The following is a 24,175-nucleotide window of genomic DNA, read 5'->3' as shown; positions in this document are numbered from 1 at the left end:
CCAAGTGCTGCCCTTGGTTTCTCTTTCCAATGTGGATGTGACCCTGGTGGCCGCCAGCCTGCAGATGGACAGGAACAGCCTTCTGCTGCCCTCGCCTCAGGGGTGGGCATGCACCACTGACCCATATCTGCCAACCAGTCCCATAAACTTGCCTAGGCTGGGGCAGGGGCCTGGGAGACTCTTCCCATCCTGTCTGCCCACCCCAAGAGATGTTCCAGAGTGAGGTGGTGGGGGCTAGCCCCCACCCAGTGGCTGGCCTCCTTGTGAACTGCTGGCCTCAGGAAAGCCTGCCTACAATCTGTCATACCTTCCCTAGAGGCTGGTAAATTATTATTATATTTTTAGTGTATACAGCATCTCCTGTATGATCCAGGGTTACCTCATGAATCCTGCACCCCAACAACCTGGAACGTCAGGATCATCCACTTGGTTTATAGATGGGGGATCATGGTGCAAAGAAGTGAGGTGGCTGCCTAAGCTCATACAGCCAGGATGGGGTAGAGCTGGAATGGAATTCAGTCTGCTGACTCCAAAAAAAGATTCTGAGATCAGCAAAGCAGTCCCAACCTGCTACAGATGAGAAAGCCGAGCTGCAGTGGAACATAGTCACCAGCCCGTTAGAGAGAGGCAGAGCCCAGGCTGAGCCCGAGCCTGTAAACTGAGTCCAAGGGTGACAATGGGACAGAGCCAGGCTTCCTTGAGAGTCCAACAGTGGAAATGGGCCAGATCTTAGCGTCTGGATAACCTAGTTCAAATCCTGGCCTGCCCTAGCACTGTGTAACACACAGCGAACATGCATTCTACATAATGGAAGGAGTGAAAGCCAGAGGGGGTGAGTGGAGATGACCTTGTTACGACCCTTGATATGGATGACCAGAACCTTTCTTACCTTCTTGTTCAACTGGCACTCTCCCTTTTCTCTGGCCATGCTTGATTGGTCTAGGGGTTAGTATCAACTGGGCCAATTATAGCACCCTACCTGGCCCTAGAAGATTGGCCCAGGCATAGGCAATCTAAATTGGGCCAGTGAGTCTCAACTTAGGAATTCTTTTTTCAACTTGGGACTCAGAAATTTGAGTTCAGAGGTTGTAAAATGTGAAACTCAAGGTCCAGAGGCAACTGTTTCATTTTTGTAGCTATAGTGAAGCAATAGCAATTGCCTTCATCAGGATAATTTTCACCAGGAAGTCAGAATGACTTAGTAGATAAAGTTGTATTCTTTTCTTATGTTCAAAAATATAGAGAGAAGTGACCCTGGGCATCATTTCAGTCACTCAGTGAGGTCAGAGCTAGAATTTTGTGATCCCTCATGGCTATAAGATGGCTGCCTCTGCTCCAACCATCACTTCTGTATTCAGGGAAAGATAAAGAGGGGAAGGTTAGGCCACTGTGTTTGACATGTTTAATCGATAACACAAAAATCTGCCCAGATGTCTGTTTACATCTCCTTGACCAAGACTATGTCTTATGGCTGCAACAAAGCAGGCTGGGAAAAAGCACATAGCTGAAACAAACAAACAAACAAACAGGGCTCTTTAAATGAGAAGAAATGCTGGGTAGGCAACCACCTGCCTCTGTCCTGTGATAGTTCTCAAAAAGCATAAATGTGGGATAGGGAGAAGGTCATGGTGACATCTAGGTCCATGATTCTAGGTTTTGGTTCGACCCTCCCTTGGATTCTCTAATGCCTTAAACCCTACTTTTGGGCTAAGGTGGTTCACACGAGTTTCTAAACCAGCCCAGGACCTGCTCTGGGTGCCAGGCCCATGGCCTCCTTCTGAGGACAGCAGTTGCTTGGGAATCTGTGCCCAGCAGAGGCCATGATTTGGGTCATGTGATCTGGTTACCATGCCAACAGCGGGTACCCAGTAACCTTGGCCCCAGGAACTGGCACAGCGACAGTCCCCTCTGGAAGAAGTAAATGAAACATGACATCTCTGCCCCAGGCTTCCTAAAAACAAAGGAAGAAGCCTCCAAGATGCGCCAACATGTTGGGTGGCAGAGAGCAACCACTACCCTCTTGGGTAGAGCAAGAAGTGGGAGGGACTGAGAGGCCTTCACTGGGAGAATGGAGATGTGGCCACATTCAGCTCTGTGAGACTGCAGCAATCTTGGTGCTCGAGCCAGAGCTGGCCCTACACCAGGATGACAGACCCTGGAATGTGATGACCAGGGTCCAAGGCCAGCTTGGGTAACCTCTCTAAGCTTCAGTTTCCCCATCTGTCAGGTAGGGGCCAACAATAGTTTCTATCTCTATGACTAGAGGTGAAATGAAGTCATGTGTTAAAGCCCTCCGCATATTACCTGGAACATGGTAAGTACTTAATAAATAGTGATTTTAATATTATTATTATTGTAGGACTTCAGGAGACATTTGTTAACAGGAAAAAATAAAAAGAACAAATTGTGTCCCAACATCAACTTTGTCACAGCTTGGGGTCACAAGTCTGGACACATATAGTGAGGTGTTGTTATTATTTCCAAGGCCATAGTGAGTGAGCAGTTATTATTTCCGAGGCTTTCTGGATAGGCTCTGGTCAGTGGCAGCATGGTGGTTCCACAGACAGACATGTCCCATATTCTTTCCCCCACCAATGACAAGTGTCCTTCACCACCATGACATGCTCCCAAAAGAGCTATGGGGCTGTACTGGGCTGCACAGACCAAAAGAAGGGTCGCTTGACATCTCCACTCCAGCGTCTCAAATGCACCAATTCCCAGATGGCCCTGCAGATGGTCCCCCTACAGCGTCTGCCTTTTCAGCATAAGGCACTGCTGATCAGTCTTAAACATGGACACAGCTCTCGCTGCCTCCTCTTCCCACACTCCACGTGCACTCTAGCATGGTTTTATCCCGAAGAGCTCTCCAGTTTGCACACCTATCTCTGATTCGTCCACCTATGTCAGATTGGCTGCTGTGACAAATAACCCCAGATGTCAGGGCCCATCACAAGGAAGGTTTGTTCCTCTCAGCACAGTCCAATAAAGGGAAATGATTGGTCTCTGCTCCCCAAGGCCACTCAGCCATGCAGTCTCCTCTCAGATCCTGGATCTTCCTTAGGCCCTGGGGTCTTCCATCAGACCCTCCGCATGTGGACTGAGGAAAGAAAAAATAGCTTGGAAAATTATTTGGGAGGTTTTTATTACTCCCCCAACCCAAGTCCCTTATATCACTCTGCCCACATGCTATTGGCTGGAACTAAATCACATGGCCCCACCTAACTGCAGAGGAGCCTGGGAAATGTAGTCTAACTGAGTACCCAGGTGAACAAGGCAGTGAGGCAAACACATGGAATAGCCACTCCTAAAACCTGCTTATCTGTGTCACATTATCTCTTACCTGGTCTCCTTGTATCCATTTTGGCTACTTCCAGGCTCTTCTCCAGCAGCCAGAAGGATGTCTTCCAAGATCAGAATCTAATAGCATCTTTTGTCTGCTTCAAACCTTCCTCTGATGTCCCACTTTTAACAAGATAAAGATCAGCACTTTCCAACTAAGTTACATACGATTGACCACTGCTGGCTCTCACATACCCAGTTTCTCCCTGTTAAAAATCTCTCCAATTTTTGGCTTGAGAAATTTAATGATTTTCTAATCCAATAGAAACAAACGGTTTGGGCTTGGTTTTGTTTTTTAATTAAGCTGGTCTAATGGATCTTTTTAAGAGTTATGTGAATACTATAATATGATGATGTGTTTGGGGTTTTTTTTCCTATTCGAGTCATTGGGGATAGAACACAGTGACGTCAGCCTAGCTCACTGCAACCTGGAGTGATCTTCCTGCCTCAGTCTCCTGCGTAGCTGGGGCTACAGATGCCCGCCACAACACTGGGCTAATTTTTCTATTTTTAGTAGAGATGAGATCTCACTCTTGCTCAGGCTGGTCTCCAACTCCTGAGCTCAAAGGATCCTCCCACCCTGGCCTCCCAGAGTGCTAGTATTGCAAGTATGAGCTACCACACTCAGCCATGTTTGGGATTTTTTAGGGCATCAAATTCAGAGGCTCTTTAGTCCTTAAAAAAACCCCTCCAAACCCCCCAAAACTCCACCTTTTTTTCTCAGGCTATGTAGATTCAAACTGTTTCTCTTTGCTGAAGTTCCACCGCAAACATTTGAACAGCTCGTACATCCCCAGGCCTTGCTAACCAGAACCCACTTTCCCAGCAGTAGGCAGTGGCATGCTAGTAAACTGGCTCCCTGGAGGGAAATAAAAGCTCTGACTTTTGGTGTTTACCAATTTCCATGGCGCAAATACTTCCACAGTGGCAGGTTTTATGTGGCAAAGGTGACATCACTGAATGCAGAGCTGGAAGAGAGGTTTACAATTGGCGCTCATGAGTCAGTAAGAGCAGACACTGCCATAGGTTTTGGTACTGAGACAATACAGAAATTCCCATTATGGCTCGGCACCTGTGGCTCAAGCGGCTAAGGTGCCAGCCACATACACCTGAGCTGGCGGGTTCAAATCCAGCCTGGGCCTACCAAACAACAATGATGGCTGCAACCAAAAAAATAGCCGGGCGTTGTGGCAGGCGCCTGTAGTCCCAGCTACTTAGGAGGCGGAGGCAGGAGAATTGCTTGAGCCTAGGAGTTTGAGGTTGCTGTGAGATGCGATGCCACGGCACTCTACCCAGGGTGACAGCTTGAGGCTCTGTCTCAAAAAAAAAAAAAAAAAAAGAAATTCCCATTATGCTGATCAGGTAACTGGGGCCTGATAACGTGATATCGTTTGTCCCAGATTATAGAACTGGTAAGTAGCTAACTAAGCCAGGCTTCAAATTCTGCCTGTGTGGGTCCAGCCTTTGTACTTAACCACACTGGTCTCCTGCCCTGGCTTCATTTCTCTACTTAACAAACTCCTATTCATACCTCAAAGTCCTCCTCAAATATCCACCTCTCTGAAGCTCTGTTTGCCTTCTAAAAGGTTCCTTATACCAAATTAGAATTAGATACGATGTGATAGAGAAAGAAGCGGGAGTGGGAGGAGATGTGTTGAGGAGAGAGAGCACAGAGGGAAAGAATGGGAGACGATGGAACAAGAAAGCAAGGAAGAAGAGAACAGGGGAAAAAAGAAAAGCAGCAAATGAGAGGTAACCTGTTGGCCAAAGACATGCCCAACCAGAACAGAAATGAAATAACATGTCCTCATCGGCCTTGTGAAACATGCTGCCCAGAAATTTCAAACTCAGATGGTCTTGCAGAGGATAAAAATCAGTAAAACTAATCAGATTTACAACTACAACAAGGAGAAATGGAGACAGTACCCTGTCTTTAAGTTCAAACAAAGTTTAGACTATTGAGTCTGAAATTACCCTCTGTGTATAGTTAAGTTTCCACGTCAGAAGAGAGGCTTCTTTGTCCATCAGTAGGTAAGTGAGAGTATCAAGTCCAAGTGACAAGGGCCAGAGCCCTTCCTGGTACTCCCTACTGCCCAGTTCCCTGGTCCTGGTCAGTCTTCTGTTGACTTATTTATTTCCTGAATTGGGGGGTCACAGCTAGCAGCCTGATGGGGCTTGGGATGAGATAATTGACACACAAAATTGAGAAGCTCCAACATCCTTTCCCAGATTCTAGGGAGAATCTCAGAGAACCCGAAGGCAACACCCCCCAGCCTCACTCACACACATGCACCCTCTTAACAGATGAGGAAACTGAGGCTCAGAGACAGAAGGGCCTCGCTGTTTGTTCCCTCTGCCTGGAACCTTCTTCCTCCATTCACCACCTGGCTTGCACTTTCTCATCACTCAGTGCCACATCCTCGGAGGCTGCTCTGCCCACACTGGCCCTCACCTTGGGCAGCAAGAAGTCCTCAGGGCTGGGGATCACACGGGCTTCCTGACTGTGTGGTGTTCAGGAAGCTTCCTCAGTGCTCTGCACCTCCATTTCCTCGTCTACACGAGGGTGATGAGATCTTGTAGCACATTCATCAAGATGAAACAAGAGGATACTTGCAGAATACTTAGCACAGTGCCTAGCTCAGAATGAATGCTGGATATGCATTGGGCAAAAAATATCAGGAAGTAGTGGACATTAGAGGTAGCCAGGGAATCAGGCCAGATTGTGGCCAGTTTGGTGTGCCAAGCAAAGGAGGAGCAGGCACTGGGGAGTCATTGAAGGTACTTGAGCTGGAGAGTGGCCGGTTGGAAAAGGAGCATCATGGAACTTATTTTGGCACCCACTGTGCTGTTTATCTGTGTCTGGGTGAAGACCTTGGCTCCAGCTGAGACAAGAGGAAGCTGCCAACAAAAGCTCCAGTTAAGCTGGGGGAACAATGGCTTCTCAGCTGCCTTTGCAGAGCCAGATTCCTGCTGTCCAAACCACCTTACTTCCTGCTCCCAACCTGCTGGGAGCTGCAGGAGGTGCCTTTATCCCCTGATCATGAGCCAGGAGGAGAAATGTTAATTCATATAGGAGCTATTCCCAGCCCCATCTCCACCCTGAATCCTCTGCCAATGGTAGCTGCACAGGCTAGTAAGGTTGGCAAGCCAGGCCTTTGCGGCATATGTGGGCAAACAGGGTCCCTACAGAGTCCTTCATATTCTGTTTAGACGGTAAAACCTGACATTAGCATTTTGTTTACACTTCAAGTTCAAACGAAGTTTAAAGACTGTTAAATCTGAAATTAACCCGTCTGTGGTTAAGTTTCCATGTCAAAAAAGAGGCCTCTTTGTGCACCAGTAGGCCGGTAAGAACTATCAAAGTACATAGATTAACTTGATTTAGAATTTAAGATCATAGAGTCTTAGTTTTATCTAATCTTGACCTTTGTTGTTAAGCAAACTGCCACCTCGTTGAGATAAGGTACATTCCCAAGGGCACCAGAAAATTCAGTATTAAGGTAGGCTAGAGTTTTACCTCACCTGACTCTCAAATTTTGAGACATACCAGAGAACACAATTAATTTGTCAAATAGCCTTTGTTGAGCCAGAAAACAAGGGATGTAAAGTCAATGAGTTTTGTTTTCAAAGCCTGTCTTTGAGTTGGCAAGATAACTGAGTTCATAATTCAGGAAAAAAAATTTTTTTAAATTGGTCTGGTTTTAGATTTACAGGCTTCTAAGATGTTAAAAGTTATCATTTTTTATAGGATAATTGATCTTGGTTCTTAATTTTTATGGAAACTGGCTGGCCAAGGGTCTACTTTCTATACCTGGGCCATAGTAACAGCCCAGGGTGAATTAGCAGTTACAGTCCCTTAAACCACACAGGTCCGAGAGAGGAAGTGGGCCAGGGCCGAGCACCCCCATCGCCCACACTGGGCATATATCTGTGCTGTGCATGGGTCTTTGTGGGGCACAAGATAACTAAAATTCAGCCACAATATAAACAAACTCAGGGCCATTTCCTTATTCAAACCAGAAGAGCTCACATTCTGCATCCTAAGAAAGTTACCTTTGGACCTCCCCAGTCTTCACCGCACTGCCAAAAATCTTTGCATGAATGCACAAGCACATTCAGGGTGGCATATTTGCAGTGACAAAAGATTAGGAGCAGCCTAAATGTCCTTCAGATGGTCCAATAAATAAGGACTTATTCAAACAATTTACCGAGGTATTCACTGAAAAGAACGAGGGTAGCTTTATGTAACTATGCCAACAGATCCTGAAGTACCTGTCTGTGGGAAGGAGAACAGGTGAATGTTGGTATTCTCACGGGAGAGCAGGGGTGTCCACTCACCGTGGTGCATAAATGCAGAAAACATTTCCAAGAGGACACAAAGCCTCTTCTCTGGGGAGGGAGGCTCCACCAGGGAAGAGAAAACGCCCGACTGGCAGTTTGCGTCCCGCGTGCAGGCATCACTTTTCACTCAGAAAGAGCTTCCTAGCCAAGAGAACAGAACACACATGTGCACAGAGAGTTCACAAGGAATGTTCACAGCATTGTTCATAAGAGCCCAGCCTGCAAAACTCAAGTGTCCATCAGCAGATGAACACAGACACGTTCAGCGGCGCCATCCCCACAGTGGGGAGTGTTCAGCCACGGGTGATGAAGTAGGGACACACGCTGCCCAGCAGAGGGACGGGGAAATACTGTGCTAAGTGGAAGAAGCCAAACATAAAAGGCCACGTGCTGTGCGGTTCTGTTTACATGAAAGATCTAACATAGCAAATCCATAGGGACTGTGTGGTTGGCAGTGAAGGCTTGCTGAAAACTCCGCTGACAAAAGGCAGATGAGTAGGAGAAATGGTGTACAAGTTTATCCATATGCATGGGGGAAGTCATAGTCACTTCCCAATATCCCAATGGGATACAGCTAGTTATATATACATATATATATATATATATATCTCCTAATTTCATTTTATTTTTTTTTTGAGACAGAGTCTCTCACTCACCCTGGGTAGAGTGCCATGGTGTTAGAGCTCACAGCAGCCTCAAACTCTTGGGCTTAAGTGATCCTCTTGCTTTAGCCTCCCAAGTAGCTGGGACTACTGGCTCCCGCCACAATGCTTGGCTATTTTTTAGAGAAGAGGTCTCACTCTTGCTCAGGCTGGTCTTGAACTCCTGAGCTCGGGCAATCCATCTGCCTTGGCCTCCCAGAGTCCTGGGATTAGGGGTGTGCATTGTGGCGGGTGCCTCTAGTCCCAGATACGAGGGAGACGGAGGCAGGAGAATCACTTGAGACCAAGAGTTTGAGGTTGCTGTGAGCTGTGATGCCAAGGGTGACAAAGTGAGATTCTGTCTCAACAGCAAGAACAACAACAAAATAGAGGTGTGAGTCACTGCGCCTGGCCCCTCCTTTTTTTTTTTTTTTTGAGATAGAGTCTCCTCTGTTGCCCCAGGCTAGAGTGCCCCAGCATCAGTTAGCCTGCAGCAAGCTCAAACTTCTGGGCTCAAGTGATCCTCCTACCTCAGCTTCCCAAGTAGCTAGGACTATAGGCGCCAGCCAAGATGACCACCTAGTTTTTCTTTTTTAGAATAATCATTCTGTTTGTATTTTTAATATGAATGCAAATAATAAAAATAAATGTGAAAATTTTTGCTTTATTAACATGGATAAATGCTACTTTTTATTTTTAGACACTATAATTTCAGCATTGTAATATTTTTAGTAAAGAAATAAAGATTTTAAAAATACGTGATTTTGGAACGGACCCTGTTTCTTTCTTTCTTTTTTTTAATTAAATCATAGCTGTGTACATTAATGCAATCATGGGGTACAATGTGCTGGTTTTATATACAATTTGAAATCTTTTCATCAAACTGGTTTAATATTGCTTCGCGGCATTTTCTTAGTTATTGTGTTAAGACATTTATATTCTACACTTAGTAAATTCCACATGTATCCTTGTAAGATGCACGGTAGGTGTGGTCCCCTCCCATTACCCTCCCTCTACCCATCCTCCCTCCTCCCCTCCTCTCCCTCTCCCCTTTCACCATATTCTTGGGCTATAATTGGGTTATAGCTTTCATATGAAAGCTATAAATCGGTTTCATAGTAGGGCTGAGTACATTGGTATTTTTAGTGAAGACAGTTGTCTCGCTCTAGCTCAAGCTGGTCTCAAACTCCTGAGCTCAGGCAATCCACCTGCCTCAGCCTCCCAGAGTGCTGGGATTATAGGCATGAGCTACTGTGCCCGGCCTATATCCTACTTAAGGGAAAGGGAGATTCGGATGTATGGATGATTTTAGGGAGATAGTAGATGATTTTTAGGGGAACTCAATAAGCTTAAAGAACATACAGTGCCCTAGCACAAAGTCTGCTGGGCCTGCAGAGCAGACAATGGCTTGCAACAAAAATCTGTCTAGGTGTGCTGGCAGACTTCAATCTCTCTTCCTGTGATATGAGTTCGGTAAATGACAACTCAGGAAGAGGACTAAAGATAACTGGTTTCTTCTTTGGCAGGTGTAGACTTTAGGCAAATATGGAAGCTTCAGAGAACAGGTTCATCCTGTGCTCCAGGAGAGACAGAGGATTAGGGGTGGGAGAAAGTCAGAGAGACCTTGAGGCTTTTTGAGTTCAGCATGACAAAGTGCCATATTTTGGGGAATTGGTTTCTGAGCCCTGACAACACAAAGCAGATTAACGGTTGTCAGGAGGTGAGGGGAATGGGGAGTGACAGCTAATGGATACTGAGTTTCTTTGTGGGGTGGTAAAAATTTTCTAAAATCAGTGGCACACAATTCTCATATTCATTGTGAATATACTAAAAACTTGAAGTTTATACTAGTTGGTAACTATTATCATGGTACAGTTTAAAAGGGTAAATTTTTTTAATTTTAATTTTTTCATTTATTTATTCTTTTTTGCAGTTTTTGGCTGGGGCCAGGTTTGAACCCACCACCTCTGGTACATGGGGCCGGCACCCTACTCCTTGAGCCACAAGCGCCACCCTAAAATCCACCTGCCTCAGCCTCCCAGAGTGCTGGGATTATAGGCAGCACTATAAAAGGGTAAATTTTATCACATATGAATTGTATCCCAATTTAAAGTTTAAAACACAGTTCTATTAATACAGGGTGTCCATAAAATAGTTGGCTATTTTAAATTGCACACAAACTTTATGGACACCTTGTATATATATCAGTTTCCTGGGGCAGCTGTACCATAATACCAAAAATGAGGCAGCTTAAAATAATAGAAACATACTGTCTCACTGTTCTGGTGGCTAGCGGTATCAAGGTATCTACACGGCCATATTTCCTGTAACTGCTACTAGGGGGGAATCCTTCTTTGCCTCTTCTAGCTTCTGGTGGTTGCTGGCAATCCTGGGTGTCCCTTGGCTGGTAGACTTGCAGTTCTCCAAGCCCTGGGCTGCAGGCTCGGTGGCCTATTAGGAACGGGCGGCACAGCAGAAGATGAGCCATCACCCAGAAAGCTAAGCTTCATCTGTATTTACAGCCCCTGCCCATCACTCACATCACCACCTGAGCTCCGCCTCCTGCCAGATCAGCTGTGACATTAGATTCTCACAGAAGCGCAAACTCTCTTGCCTGGCGATCTGAGGTAGGGCTGAGGCAGTGATGCTGGTGCTGGGGCGCAGCTGCAAATATAGATCACCGTCAGTAGAGAGGTTTGCCTGCATAGAAACCATAAACAAATCAATTGCTTGCAGACTCGTATCAAAACCATCCTCTTGCCCGTGGTCCGTAGGAAAATTGTCTTCCATGAAACTGGTCCCTGGTGCCAAAAAGGTCAGGGTCTACTGCTATAGATGCATCACTCTGGTCACATGGTTACCTTCTCCCTCTGAGGGCTGGTCTCTGTTCCAAATTTCCCCTTTCTATGAGGACAGCAGTCATGTTGGATTTGGGCCCACCCTGATGGCCTCATCTTAACCTAGTTCAATCTGCAAAGACCCTACTTTCAAATAAGGTCACAAACCCAGAGGTGAGACTTCCATGTGTCTGTGTATCTTTGGTGTACCTTCAATGTGAACGTGTCTTCTGTGTATGTGTTTTACCAAAAGGGCTGCATCTGTCTAGCAGGGAAGGGCACCCACATGCAGAGGAGGCGAGCCTGAGAAGGTGATACGCTCAAGGATAAAGGAGCCCTTTCCTCTGAGAATCTGGGCTGCCTTCCTAGAGGAGGCCTTCCAGCTGGCCTTCCTGGAAATATTGTCTAAACCGGGATATTTTTATAAGTGAAAAGGGACAGTACTAATCATCACACTGGGATAACAGATGTAAACGGGGACTGTGCCAAGTAAATCAGATTCTACAGTCATCTTGTTCTTAAGAGATGGTGAGAATTTGAATATGCAGAGATGGGGGAGGAGAGGGAGTCAGGGCAAATCAAATGGAGGGAAAGCAGCTGCAAAGGGAAAGCAGCTGCAAAGCCTAGGAGGTAGAGAACCACCAGCTGTGTGCTTGGGAAGGTGTGAGCCTGAGAGAAGACAGTCTTGGGCGGGCAGGAAAAGCCTTTAGCAGTCCTAGCCAAACTCCAATGAGACTGGTCCCTCGTGGTCAGCCAGAGGTCTTCTGGAGGAAGGAGCTGCCTGCCCCACTCTGACGCCCTAAGCCACAGTGCCAAGGAGCCACTTTAGGAGAAGGACAGACACTCCAAACCCAAACCAGAAAACCAACTAGCAAAGAGTCCTTTTGCCCCACAGCCTGGAAGGCCAAAGGCATCTCTGTTGGAGTGGACAGGACCAGAAACCCCACAGATTAATCCACTGACACGGGTCAGCACCCTCTGGAAAACAGGCCTTTCTTTGCCTCATTGTTCAGCTCTGGTCAGAGTCTGGAAGCCAAGGGGGTGTCTGGTTATTAAAACTTTCAACGAACTTCTAACATTTTTCTGGAAACCTTCCTAGCATGATTTTCTAGCGGGCCCTGTGTGTGTGTGTGCGTGTTTCTTCTTTTCTTTTTTTGGTATTTTTGGAAAGGGACGCATTAAAGATATCAATTTCCAAATCAAGTAAAAGCTGGTTTTTAGTCACTTAATCCCTTGGAAATATATCAATCAACACTTGTTTTTCCTCTAAAAACATTTAAAGGAAAGTTTACACTTGGCGGGGGTGGGGAAGCATTTTATACCTAAACGCAGTGGCCTGTGTACCAAAAGGAGGAATCTGAGCTTTCAGCCCACACAATCTGGGGGGCCGTCTCCACTGCACCCCTCTCCTCCTCTCAGCCCCACTCAGTGTTTCCATCACTCTGACTGCTCCTCTGAGCCTCTTTCTGTGGTGCACTCTGCTCCCCAACTAATGAATATTGGGGTGATCAGAGCGCTGTCCTCCTCTTGTTTCTCCTCAGTCCACATTCTGCTGACCGTCCAGCCCCTATCCCGGGCTCTAGACCTGTGTGTCCAGCTGCTTCCTGGACATCCCTCTCTTGGTTGTGTAATGATCACCTGAAACCGCCCATGTCTCTCGGCTTTATAAGGATGAATGTCATGGCCTAGGAAAGCACCCGTGTACCCCTGTTCCCTCATGCTTCCCTTGCCCCAGGCCTGCTCTTCCTTCAGATGCTCAGGTAAAAATCCAGAAGTCACCTTTAACCCCTCTAATTTCTCTCTGCACCAACAGCCAAATCATATCCACTTCTTACCACCACTTCCACAGCAACCACTAGGTCCAAGCCATCCTCGTCTTTTGCTATATTATTCTAATAGTCTTCTAGCCGGTATGTGCCTGGGATTCGGAGAAGGTGGGATCAAGATCTAGTCCTGAATCGCCACGACATGTTGTCAACCTCACCATGCCTCTACTTATCAATAAAACGGAAGAGATGCATGTTCTGGAAGTGTCTACCCAAATGAACTTTGTAGACCACGAAACAGTATACAAATCCAGCCTGTATTCCAAAGAAAGAGAGAGAGAAGATGGAAGGAAGAAAAAAGTGTGGAAGGAAGGAAAGATAGGGAGGGGTAGAAAGCCACTTTTGGAGCACCCTGATCCCCCAAAGCCATTGCTGTCACCATCTCTAGCACCAGAGTGTAACTTATAGTTCCTTTAATTTGCATCTGCACCCAGAGACAATGGGAGATGTATGATGGGCCTAAGCTCAAGAACTGTCCAGAATAACCTCCTCCTCTCCCCAGCTCTGCAGGTCCCTCCCCAGGCAATGCCTCAGGTTTAGAGAAGATCACCTTATTCCCCATGGCCACAGACTCCACTCGCCAGGAAGATGAGGGATCAAATTCAGCTACGTGGACTCCTGGGAAGATTTTCATGGTGCCCCCCATGTGAGAACTTAACTTCTGTACACCGTCAGGCCAAAACCTGAATCATGATGGACCATGTCACACCCCTGCCCGCAACTTTCCTGTGGCTCCCAGCGCCCTCACAAGAAAGCCCCAAATCTTCAGGCCGGCTCCTGAGAACCCCCCAGAGCCCTACCCAGGCCACCCCTTTGGACCCACCTGGCCAAATCCAGGGCCCCCGTATAGCTAGAAGCGCCTATTCTTGTGGGTGTGTAAAATCATGCCAGGTCACCGTCTGACACAGGATCACAGTGGACCACGGCCTGACTCTGATCGCCAGATTGCATCAGGGCAACTTTCCATTTGCTGCTGCTTATCTTTAATGCCTCTCAGGTAATTAAACTTTTTAAAAATAGATTTTCTGTTTTTAGAACAGTTTTAGGCTTAGAGCAAAACCGAGTGGAAAGCACAAAGAGTTCCCCTTTCCCACACACACTCCCCTACTGTCAACATCCCTAAGAGCAGTGCACTTGTTATAATCCATGAACCCACGATGACCCGTCACTATTGCCCGAAGCACACAGTTTAAATTAGGGTTCCCTCTTGGTGCTGCTCATTTTGTGGGTTTGGATAAATGTATCCATATGTCCATCAATACTCTGCCACATAGAATAGTGTCAATGCCCTTAAAAAAAATCTTCTGTGCTCTAGCCACTCAGCCCTTCCTCTCTCTAACCCTCGACAATCACTGATCCTTTTATGGGCGTCATTGTTTTGCCTTTTCCGTGATGTCACACAGTTGGAATTATATGGTGTGTAGCCCGTTCATACTGGCTTCTTTCACTTAGTAAGATGCTTCTTCCACATCTTTCCACGGCCTCATAGGTCATTTATTTTTAGTACTGAAAAATATTCCAGTGAATTATTTTTCCAGTCACCTGCTTAAGGACATCTTAGTTGCATCCAGGTTTTGACAATCAAGAATAAAGCTGCTCTAAACACCTGTGTGAGCTTTTTTTGCATCAGCATGAGTTTTCAACTCCTTTCTGTAGATACCAGCGAGCATGATTTCTGGATCCTATGGTCAGAGTACATATATACACAACTACAAAAAGGACTCTAAGTTGTGTGTACCCTCATATTAACCTGAAATTAAAAAAAAAAAAGGAGAGAGAGTATATTTGGTTTTCTAAGAATCTGCCTCACTGCCTTCCAACGTGGCCACACCATTTTTCATTCCCAGCAGCAATGAATGAGGGTTCCCATTGCTCCACATCCTTGCTAGAATTTGGTGATGTCAGTGTTCTGGACTTGGGCCATGCTCATCAGTGTGTAGAGGCTGACCTCTGTCTAATGGAAGAGAGGAAAGGGCTCAGGCTTGGAGTCAAGGCAGGCAACAGCTTCCAGCTAGAGCTTAGCAGCTCTACTTTGTTTTACTACAATTACTTTCAACAACCTCTCTTTTTCTAGCAAGTGATACTTACTTTCTAGTTGTATAATACAATGAAGTTTCCTTTTGAAATAAATGTATTTGTTCAGAGAAAACAATTAAGTCAGAAACAGTCCGGGTGGCAGTCGATGAAGTTGGGAAATTCCCAGTGAAATCACAGTGTTTGCTGCTCCCAGGCTGTTTCTGACCTCTCTGCCTTCGCTCTTGCTGTCCCTCCCACCTGAACCCCCTTGGTTCTCCTTCTTAGAGAACTTTCTCTAAGAAGCCATCCTTGACCCCATCTTCCTGCCCCAAAGCGAAGCTAACTGTCCTTCCTCTATGCTCCTCAGCCCCTCTTCCTGGGGCAGATGGGTGGTGACAGCCCCTTTTCTCTGTCGTTCATTGGTGTCATGGACTCCTAATGGGGAGCAGGGCTGGCTGCAGCTTCTCTGTGCCACCTACCCACCCCCAACCTGTGTCAGTGCAGGAGCCTTTCAGGAGCGTCACATAAATGGAATCCCCATTCCTTCCGTTTTCAATCCTATCTCCCAACTTCACCCCTACCCTTGTGGGATAGCGACTTCTTATTTCACGGCACCATACCCAAAGCCCCTCAGCGCAATTCAGTGGGGGCAGGAACAGTTTTCAGTACATCATGCAGGAACAACTGGGCAGCCATAACAAAGCCACAGAGCTCAGCCCTCACCTCAGTCTCTACATACAAAAGGCTACAGACAGGGGACAGGCTTGAGTGCCAACCACTGGAGATACCCGCATGGCCTTGTGAGGCAGGCATTCCTGCGACAGGCGCGGGGAGCCTTGACTGGGAAAGGAGAAGCACATACGTCGGACTTCATTAAAATTAACAACTTCTCTCCATCCAAAGACGCCCTTCAGAAAGTCAAAGGCAACCCCCTGGGACGGGCGGAAATGCTTCAACCTATAGTGTCCATCCCTCCGATCTTGGTTTATCATTATCTGGATGATTTATTTACTAAATACTTCTGTGTACATTCTTTTTCATCTTCTTTTTCTTCCTTTTTCTTCTTTTTTTTTTTCTATTTGTATTTTATTCAGAAGACATCTGGACTCTGGTTCTAATTCCATCTAATCTGCAACATGAAATCAATACAAATCTCCAAAGATGTAGGAGACTCAAATGATTTAATTTGCACAAAGCTCCAGGGTTTCGGTTCCTGACCAGGGCCTCTGGCAATTGTAACAGTCCCAGCGCAGGCTTCTGCACTCATCCTGATCCTGCCCATAGGATGGCAAGGTCGGTGACAGCACTATCTCCATCTTTTAGTTAAGGCAACTGAGGCTCCAAGAGGCTACGGCACTTGCCAAGGTCACACAGTGGCATCCCCACCTGATGGTTTGGCTGCAATGTGGAGCAGGTGCTGAGTAGATGCTGTGGGAGCTGCAGGGCTCCCCAGACCGGTGTATGTGTGCTCAGGGGAGGGGCACTGAGCATTCAGGGAGACCTCCAGGCAGAGGACAATTTGGGTATTTGCTATGATAAATGCTGCCAGACACCCATACAGTACATCCTGGGGCCAAGAAGCAACCAAACCCCTACCCTTGGCCTTAACGTGGTCCAGGGAGGGAGAAACCTGTGTCCTGAAGTCCACATGTGGCCTTCTAGGTCCTTAAGTGAAGCCTTTTGACTGAATTCAAACTTTACAGAACAAGTACTTTTATTAAAAAGGGTACAGCAGAGAAAGATGACGCTTTTCTTGCCTCCTTTGGTGCTTGAAAAAGAACAATCTTGAAATCAGAAAGTCCTGGGACACCAAAGACAAACAAGATACCACATGGTGGGTATTTTTCCTTCCTGGAACTCTGGCCACTTTCTACCTCCAAGCAGTGCCCACAGCTACATCCAGCTCCACAGGGAGTCTGGCCAGCTCCCGCCTTGCCAGGTCGCTCAGCAACTCCACCCTTCCGAGGCGCACTGTGCGGGCAGCGGCTGACCAGTACTCAGCTCCTGCCTTTCCTTTGGAGCCTGGCACTTCCTGCTGGGCGCCCTGTGTCTTGTTCTTCCCGGCATGGCTGCCATTCCAAAACGTTCATCCAAAGCCCTTGGAAATAGCAAAAGGGGAAAGAAAGAAAGAAAACCTCCTTTCTCTGAAGACCCGTGAGGAGCGTAGAGATGAGGCCTGGGCTAGGGTTCAGGGCCTGCCTCTGCCGGTCACTGTTGTTCCTCAGTTTTCTCATCATTGCCCACCTGGTGGTGACCTGGCGAGGACTAAGTCCAGGCATGTGTCGGACTTAGGGTCTGCAGCCTCAGGTCAAGGGCCAGCTGACCGGCTTGTTGACTGTGTGGCCTTCGGTGGGTCCCACAGCCTCTCTGAGAGTCTGGGAGGGGGGCTTCTTCCAAAGCTTTTGGCCGATCTCCTCCCCACCCAGTCCTCCTGGAGGCGATGAGCCTTGGGCAAAGGAGAGACACCTGTTCCTCGGGTGGGAGCTGGGGTGGGCAGGAGGAAAAGGAAGGAGGATGCAGAAACGAAGACTTTATCCTTGAGGTACTTCTTCAGAATTAACAAACGACACATGCGCAAGGGAGCTCATCTGCCACTGTTTGCTACAAGGAGATATCAGAGCACCCTCAGCGAGCTGCTAAAAAAGCTAACAGGGCCTTCACGTAATGAAACTCTGTTTACGGTAAAACAAAGACATCAGAAAGCCTGCAATGTGCTGACACGGTGCAGACATATAAAGCCAGAACGCTGGCATGTGGACAGCGCCCCATGCTTCATCTCTGTGAAAGGTGTACAGACTTTTCAGGTACACACGGCAGCCTCAGTGGCTGCCTCTGGGCAAGGGAGCTGGTGTCAGGCTCACCGGCGGAGGGCGAACAGCTTTCTCTTTACGTCCTTTCATAAGATTCTGCACGATGTGCATATGCAACCTCCTCAAAAATAACTAGATAGATAGAAACATGTTTAAAAAGAATTCTATATTACAACTTTTTCAGAAAGAGAGAAAAATTCTTTTTGAAAGGCATGGGGGAAGGGAGATACAAGATGACAGATTTTTGTTCTAACCACTGATGCACTCTTTGACCAGTGGGTAAGTCACCCGCTGTCTCTCAGCATCAATTTCCACCAAGTATAAAACAGTCCAAGTCTCCCTGCTGAACGTGAGCAGGGCCACAGTGTTACACAACTCCAGGGGGTGCTATTCACATTGCAGCCCATGTGATGGGTGCCCCTTGCAACTGTGCAGTGCACACCATAGGCACGTGGAGGAGGGAGCTCTGATGTGAGGCTGGGAAAAAATAATGGATGGGAGAGAACTCTGGATGTCATTAGGGTTAGGGTGTACACGTGTGGGTGTGTGGAACATGTCAGCACATTCTGCTGGGTGGGTGGGTCCTGTCTGCTGATGTAAGTCCTATGGACGTGGACTATGGCCAAGGGAAGATCACTTCCTCTCCTCCCAGGCTCAGGCTCCCTGCTCTTCTCAGAGCCATACCTGACAAGAACAGGGGCCACCCTGTAGGCAGCTGAGGCTTCCCATTCCGTCTTCAGGGGCCCAGCCACCAGGCAATCTGGGCCCTTCCCTTGCTGGCTCTGAGTCTCTGTTCCAGGGCTGGGAAGCAAGAAAATTCCTCACACATCAAGATGCTTTCTGCTTTTCAAAGTGCAGGGATGTTAGCTCAATCAGAGCTAACCTGAGGAAATCCTGGCTCTGACACTTGGTATCTCTGGGACCTGGGGCGAGGTATGCCACATCTCTGAGGGTCAGTTTTCTCCTCTGTGAAATGGAGGTAGAAACCGTGAGTTCCTCAGAGGGCTGCTGTGAGGAGCAGTGTCCAGGGAGGTCAAGGACACAGCAGGCACTCAGTCACTGTCAGCTCCTGGCCTCTGGGAGATCTATAAACTTGTGATGGGGAATGTTTCTGCAGACATAAAACACCCAGAAGGAAGCATACCCCACTTCTCAGCAATGGTTGTCTTAGCAACAGGTGCTGTTAAGAAGGGCTTCTATGCATGGTTTTAAAATCAGCAAAATCCTGGATAACGACACTTCCATTCTGCAAATGGAGAAATAAAAAAAGAAAGAAAGAAAGAATAGGCGGAGCGCAGAGGATTTTTAGGGTAATGAAGTACTATGTATGATATGTGGGTGACTGCAAAAGGTTTTATTTATTTATTTAGAGACTGCTTTGAGCTGAGATCAAGACCAGCCTGAGCAAGAGCGAGTATGAAAGTTTTGAGACAGACCAAGTTATGGTCCATTATTTCACTTCCAAGAAACACACTTGACAACATCCTTTCCGATTCAGTCATACAAGTTTTCTTTTTCTTTTTTTTTTTTTTTGGCCCGGGCTGGGTTTGAACCCACCACCTCCGGTATATGGGGCCAGCACCTACTCTTTTGAGCCACAGGTGCCGCCCAACACTCATGCAAATTCTAATTTGCTGTGTTTATCAGTGTTGCTGGGAAGGCTTCATTGATTTCTATCTGCATGGATTTGATGCTTCTTGATTTTTGTGTATCTCAAAACCTTCATAATGACCCATGTATTATAATGGTAGACACGTGGATTATACATTTGTTTGACCTGCAGAATGGGCAACAATGAGAGTGAACCCTCATGCAAACTACAGACTTTGGGTGATAATGACATGTCACTGTGTGTCACTGATTTTAACAAATGTGTCACACCACTGCAGGGTGTTGATGGGAGGACACTGTCTGTGAAGGGCAGAGGGTCAATGGGAACTCTCTGTATGCTCAATTTTGCTCTACACCTGAAACTGCTCTAAAAACATAAAATATATTAGAAAACATGAAAAAAAGAGAGAACAGTTGAAGCCTGCAAAGGGTACATGCGTCCATGATAGAGGGAGCCTCTGAGGCCCGGGAGATGCTTTCATTGTATGGGATGGACAGGGCTGGGTGGGGGGGAGCGCTGTTGTAGGAGGCAGAGGCATACTTTTGAGTTCCAGGTGTTTCTGCCTCTGGCCAGCTGGGGGCGTTGCACACAGCCAGCACTTGTAAACGCTCAGGGGCCTTTCTTGTCAGGCCTCTTCCACAATCAGGGGTTCTTGGCATGTTCTCCTATGGTGTGAAGATGCCATCCCCTTACCCTCCGGCCGGGAGGAAGGCTTCTCAGGACAGAGCCATAGGCAGAGGAGAGAGAGATTGGGTCCATGTGCAGAGGACCCAACCCCACCCTCAGCTAGTTCCTGGGCCACAGCTGACCTTCAGTTGTGTCCTAGAAGCCCAGCACGGCAGGTCGGAGAGGCCCCACAGCTGACATTAGGCACACAGCCTGGGTGACTCTCCAAAGCCTCAGAGCCGACATCTGGGTGTGGAGGGCAGGGACTGTACCCATCCTCCTCCTTAGGCGGCAGACAACAGTCTCTGCCTGTGGCTTGTTGTGTGACCGTGCATGACTCCCACCCTCTCTGGTCCATCAGGTTCTGATGATCCAAGTTTCTGAAAAGCCCCAAGACCTTTCTGCACTGCCTGGAGGTAAAGCAAGTGAAGCAAGGGTATTTCTGGGGTGTGTCCTGGCCAGGGTGAGACTGGGAGACTTCTAGACAAGTGGGCAAAGTCCCTGCCCCTCAGAAATGCCCCAGGTTTTCCTGGGAGCCTCTTGGTCCAGGCCTCTGGAACTCACAGGGGTCTGTGCTACTGAGTCCAGCAGTGTAGAAGGTAAGGCCACCAGGTATCTGGCAGGAACAAGACACAGGTGTCTTCCAGGCAGGCTGGCAAGGCTGAACTCTACAACAGGAGGAAAATTTCCAAGAGGTGGTTTTTCTGGGCCCCTCCACCTGAACCCTGAGGCTGGAAGCAGGCTCAGGCCAGAGTGTGGAGAGTGGGCAGGGCCAGAGACTGCTTTCACCCCAGCCAAGTGCCCTGTGGCCCAGCAGCCTCTCCCCAGATGAGTCATCCCCCTGTGGTCACAGACCATGCATCAGAGGTGAGGGACTCCTCCAACAATGTCCAGTACTGACCCACGGCTGAGAGTTTGTTCATACAGTCACAGGTTGGGGTCCTGGTTCTGCGGCTTCACCAGCTGGATCACTGTAGACGAGACTTCACCTTCATCTGTAAAATGAAGTCTTCATCTGTAAAATCGTGATGGCATAAATGTAATGATTTAATGCGATCTCGTGTGTCAGCTGCTGGTACATTCAAGCCCTGGGTGAGCCCCAGCCCTGTTATTATCCACCCCGCCCCCGTATTGATAACAGCCGGTTGTTTGTCGATCATTAGCAGCAATAATAATAACCATAATAGTGCTACCTCTTTCGGCCTTCATTTCCTCATCTGATAAATGCGGACAATAAAAGGGCTGACATCACGGTGTTGCTGGGAAGATTAAATGAGTCAATATACCCCGAGCATTCTTATAACAGGGCCTGGCACCCAGCAGCGTGCTAAGTGACTGCCATTATTATTATTATACTATCATTGTTGTTACAGCCTTAGGCTAGAAAAAGCTCAACAAGCCCGCACAGGCTCTTCTGGGGAGCAAGGCCTTCCTAAACTATATCAGCAGAAACTTTATTCAATAGGCCACACTGGAGAAAGATGGAATTATCTTTTAATTCTCTATAAATGATAGGACGAAATAGCCATATAAAGGTGATGAACGACATGCTGGAGAAATAAAAGGATTATAAAGGTATGTCAGACAATTGATTAGTAAAAATATTGTGTTATTTTTTTCTGGATTTTGTCATGTTTGTGACATTCGTCACCTTCCTAAAATTTCTCATTTTCTGCGATTCCTTTTCTCATTCTAAATATCATCTTTGTACCTAACTTTTCATTCTTTTGCTTTAGGGGACCCCAAACAGGGCATTGGGCTGCATCCCTAAACCCTCTCTCTCACTTAACGACCAGGATGAGTAGCTTCCTTAGAACTACCCGTCTTCTTATTTTTCTACCTTTTTACACATGGGCTGTAACAGTCACACCAACTGCTGTAGCAGGACAAGGGTCAGAGTGAGAGGGACACTGAGAGATGATGTCCTCCGGAGGGCCGCCCCAGGGACCGCAGAGGTGTGGGTGACTTCACAGTTCGCATCCGAACTCGGACCCAGGGCGTTTGGAGTCTAGGAACGCTGCCTGGCTGAAAGGCAGCAGGGTCTCCCACCGCCCTGGCCGGCATGGGCAGCCCACACTCCCTCACTGCCGGCCGCGGGGAGGCCCGGGATGCGCGCACAAGTGGCCCTGGGTACTTGGAAATGTTTTATATGAACACACTCTGTTTTAGCTCCATTGTCATTTTGGGAAAACCTCCATCAGGTTTTCTTTACGTCATGACCTGCTGCAGACATTGTCATTGTTTTTAGTACAGCTATAAATTCTGACAAATTGCTTTTTGTGTGCTCTTCCCAAGAGAGAAAATTGTATTGTGTGTTCACTGTACACACTGCATTATTGAGTACGCTCCTGACAAGAGAGAACTGTGGTTTCAATTAGGCATGGACGCCAACACTGAAACCCAACTCTAGTTTTACATATTTACATATTTAATGGTTAGAGGGATTTTCTGTGGAGCAGCTCCTGGCTCCCTACATTTCAGACCTATTTTTCCTTCACTTTCTGGAGCGACATGGAACATGTTCAACTCATTATAGGAACTCTGGTCCAGAATCTTTGAATCCCAATCCAGGTAAGTTAGCGAACTGAGTTGTAGGATGTTTTTAAAAACCATTTCCTACAGCTCGGTGGCAGTAACTTAACTGTACACGAACTGTCTTCAAACCACAAAGATTGATCACAGTGAACTGAAATTAAATGTATTCCAACTCAACATCCCCTAAGTTGGATCCCCAAGGTGCCCACAGCCGTTCCAGTGCTGCTCAGTAGAGAGAAAAGAGGGATGGGTGGGATTCATTGTAGAAAGACACAGGGTTTTAGCTGTTTTCAAATAAAACTGCATTTGTTTTATAAATTTTATGCACATGACTATGTGAACACAGGGCTGGCCTCCACACCCTGGGAACAAGGAAGGAGCCTGGGTACATACGAAACCCTGAAGCTTAAGGTTTTGAGCCTTATAGTAAATCCAGATTTGGGGCACACCTTCCTCATCTATAAAATGGGGCTAATTGTAATATAATCTGTGTTATTAATAAGTTACTACATGCAAAGCACTTAGGACAATGCCTGGTAAATATAGGTGTGCCTTGGAGATGCTATAGTCTTTATGCCAACATTGCAATGAATCAAACATTGCAATAAAGTGAGTCACATAAATTTTTTCCCCAGTGTATATAAAAGTTATGTTTCTATTACACTGTAGTCTATTAAGTGTATGTAGTATTATGTCTAAAAGTTATACACACCTTAATTCAAAGCTATTTTATTGCTAAAAATGCTAACTATCATCTGAACCTTTAGTGAGTCTAAATCTTTTTGCTGGTAGAGGATCTTGCCTGGATGTTGATGGTGCTGACTGATCAGGGTGGTGGTTGCTGAAGGTTGGAGATGGTTGTGGCAATTTTCTTAAGACAATGAAGTTTGCTGCATCAATTGACTCATCTTTTCATGAAAGATTTCTTTATAACAGCATATGATGCTGTTTGATAGCATTTTACCCACAGTAGACCTCTTTCAAAATTAGAGTCATTCCTCTAAAACCTTGCTGCTGCTTAATCTACTGAGTTTATATAATGTTTCTAAATCCTTTGTTGTCATTTCAACAGTATTCACAGCATCTTCACCAGGAGTAGATTTCATCTTAAGAAACCACTTTCTTGGGTCATCCATAAGACGCTCATCCATTAAAGCTTTATCATAAGATGCTCATCCATTAAAGCTTTATTAAAGCTTTATCATTAAAGCTGACTGCAGCAATTCAGTCACATCTGCAGGCTACACTTCTATTTCTCTTGCTGTTTCTATCACATCTGCAGTGAAGTCTTCCAAGGAAGTCTTGACACCATGAAGTCATCCCTGAGGGTTAAAGTCAAATCCTTCTAAACTTCATGTTGATATTTTGACCTCCTCCCATGAATCATGAATGTTCTTAAAGCATCTGGAGTGGTGGATCCTTTCCAAAAGGAGTTCATTTACTTGTCCAGAGCCAACAGAGGAATCACTGTCTATGGTAGCTATAACCTTACAAAATTTATTTCTTACATAATGAGACTTGAAACTTAAAATTACTCTTTTATCCGTGGGCT

The sequence above is a fragment of the Nycticebus coucang genome, chromosome 8 (assembly GCF_027406575.1).
Source record: "Nycticebus coucang isolate mNycCou1 chromosome 8, mNycCou1.pri, whole genome shotgun sequence".
Lineage (NCBI taxonomy): Eukaryota > Metazoa > Chordata > Mammalia > Primates > Lorisidae > Nycticebus > Nycticebus coucang.
The sequence above is the reverse complement of the archived record's forward strand: the minus strand, read 5'-3'. Positions refer to the sequence as shown.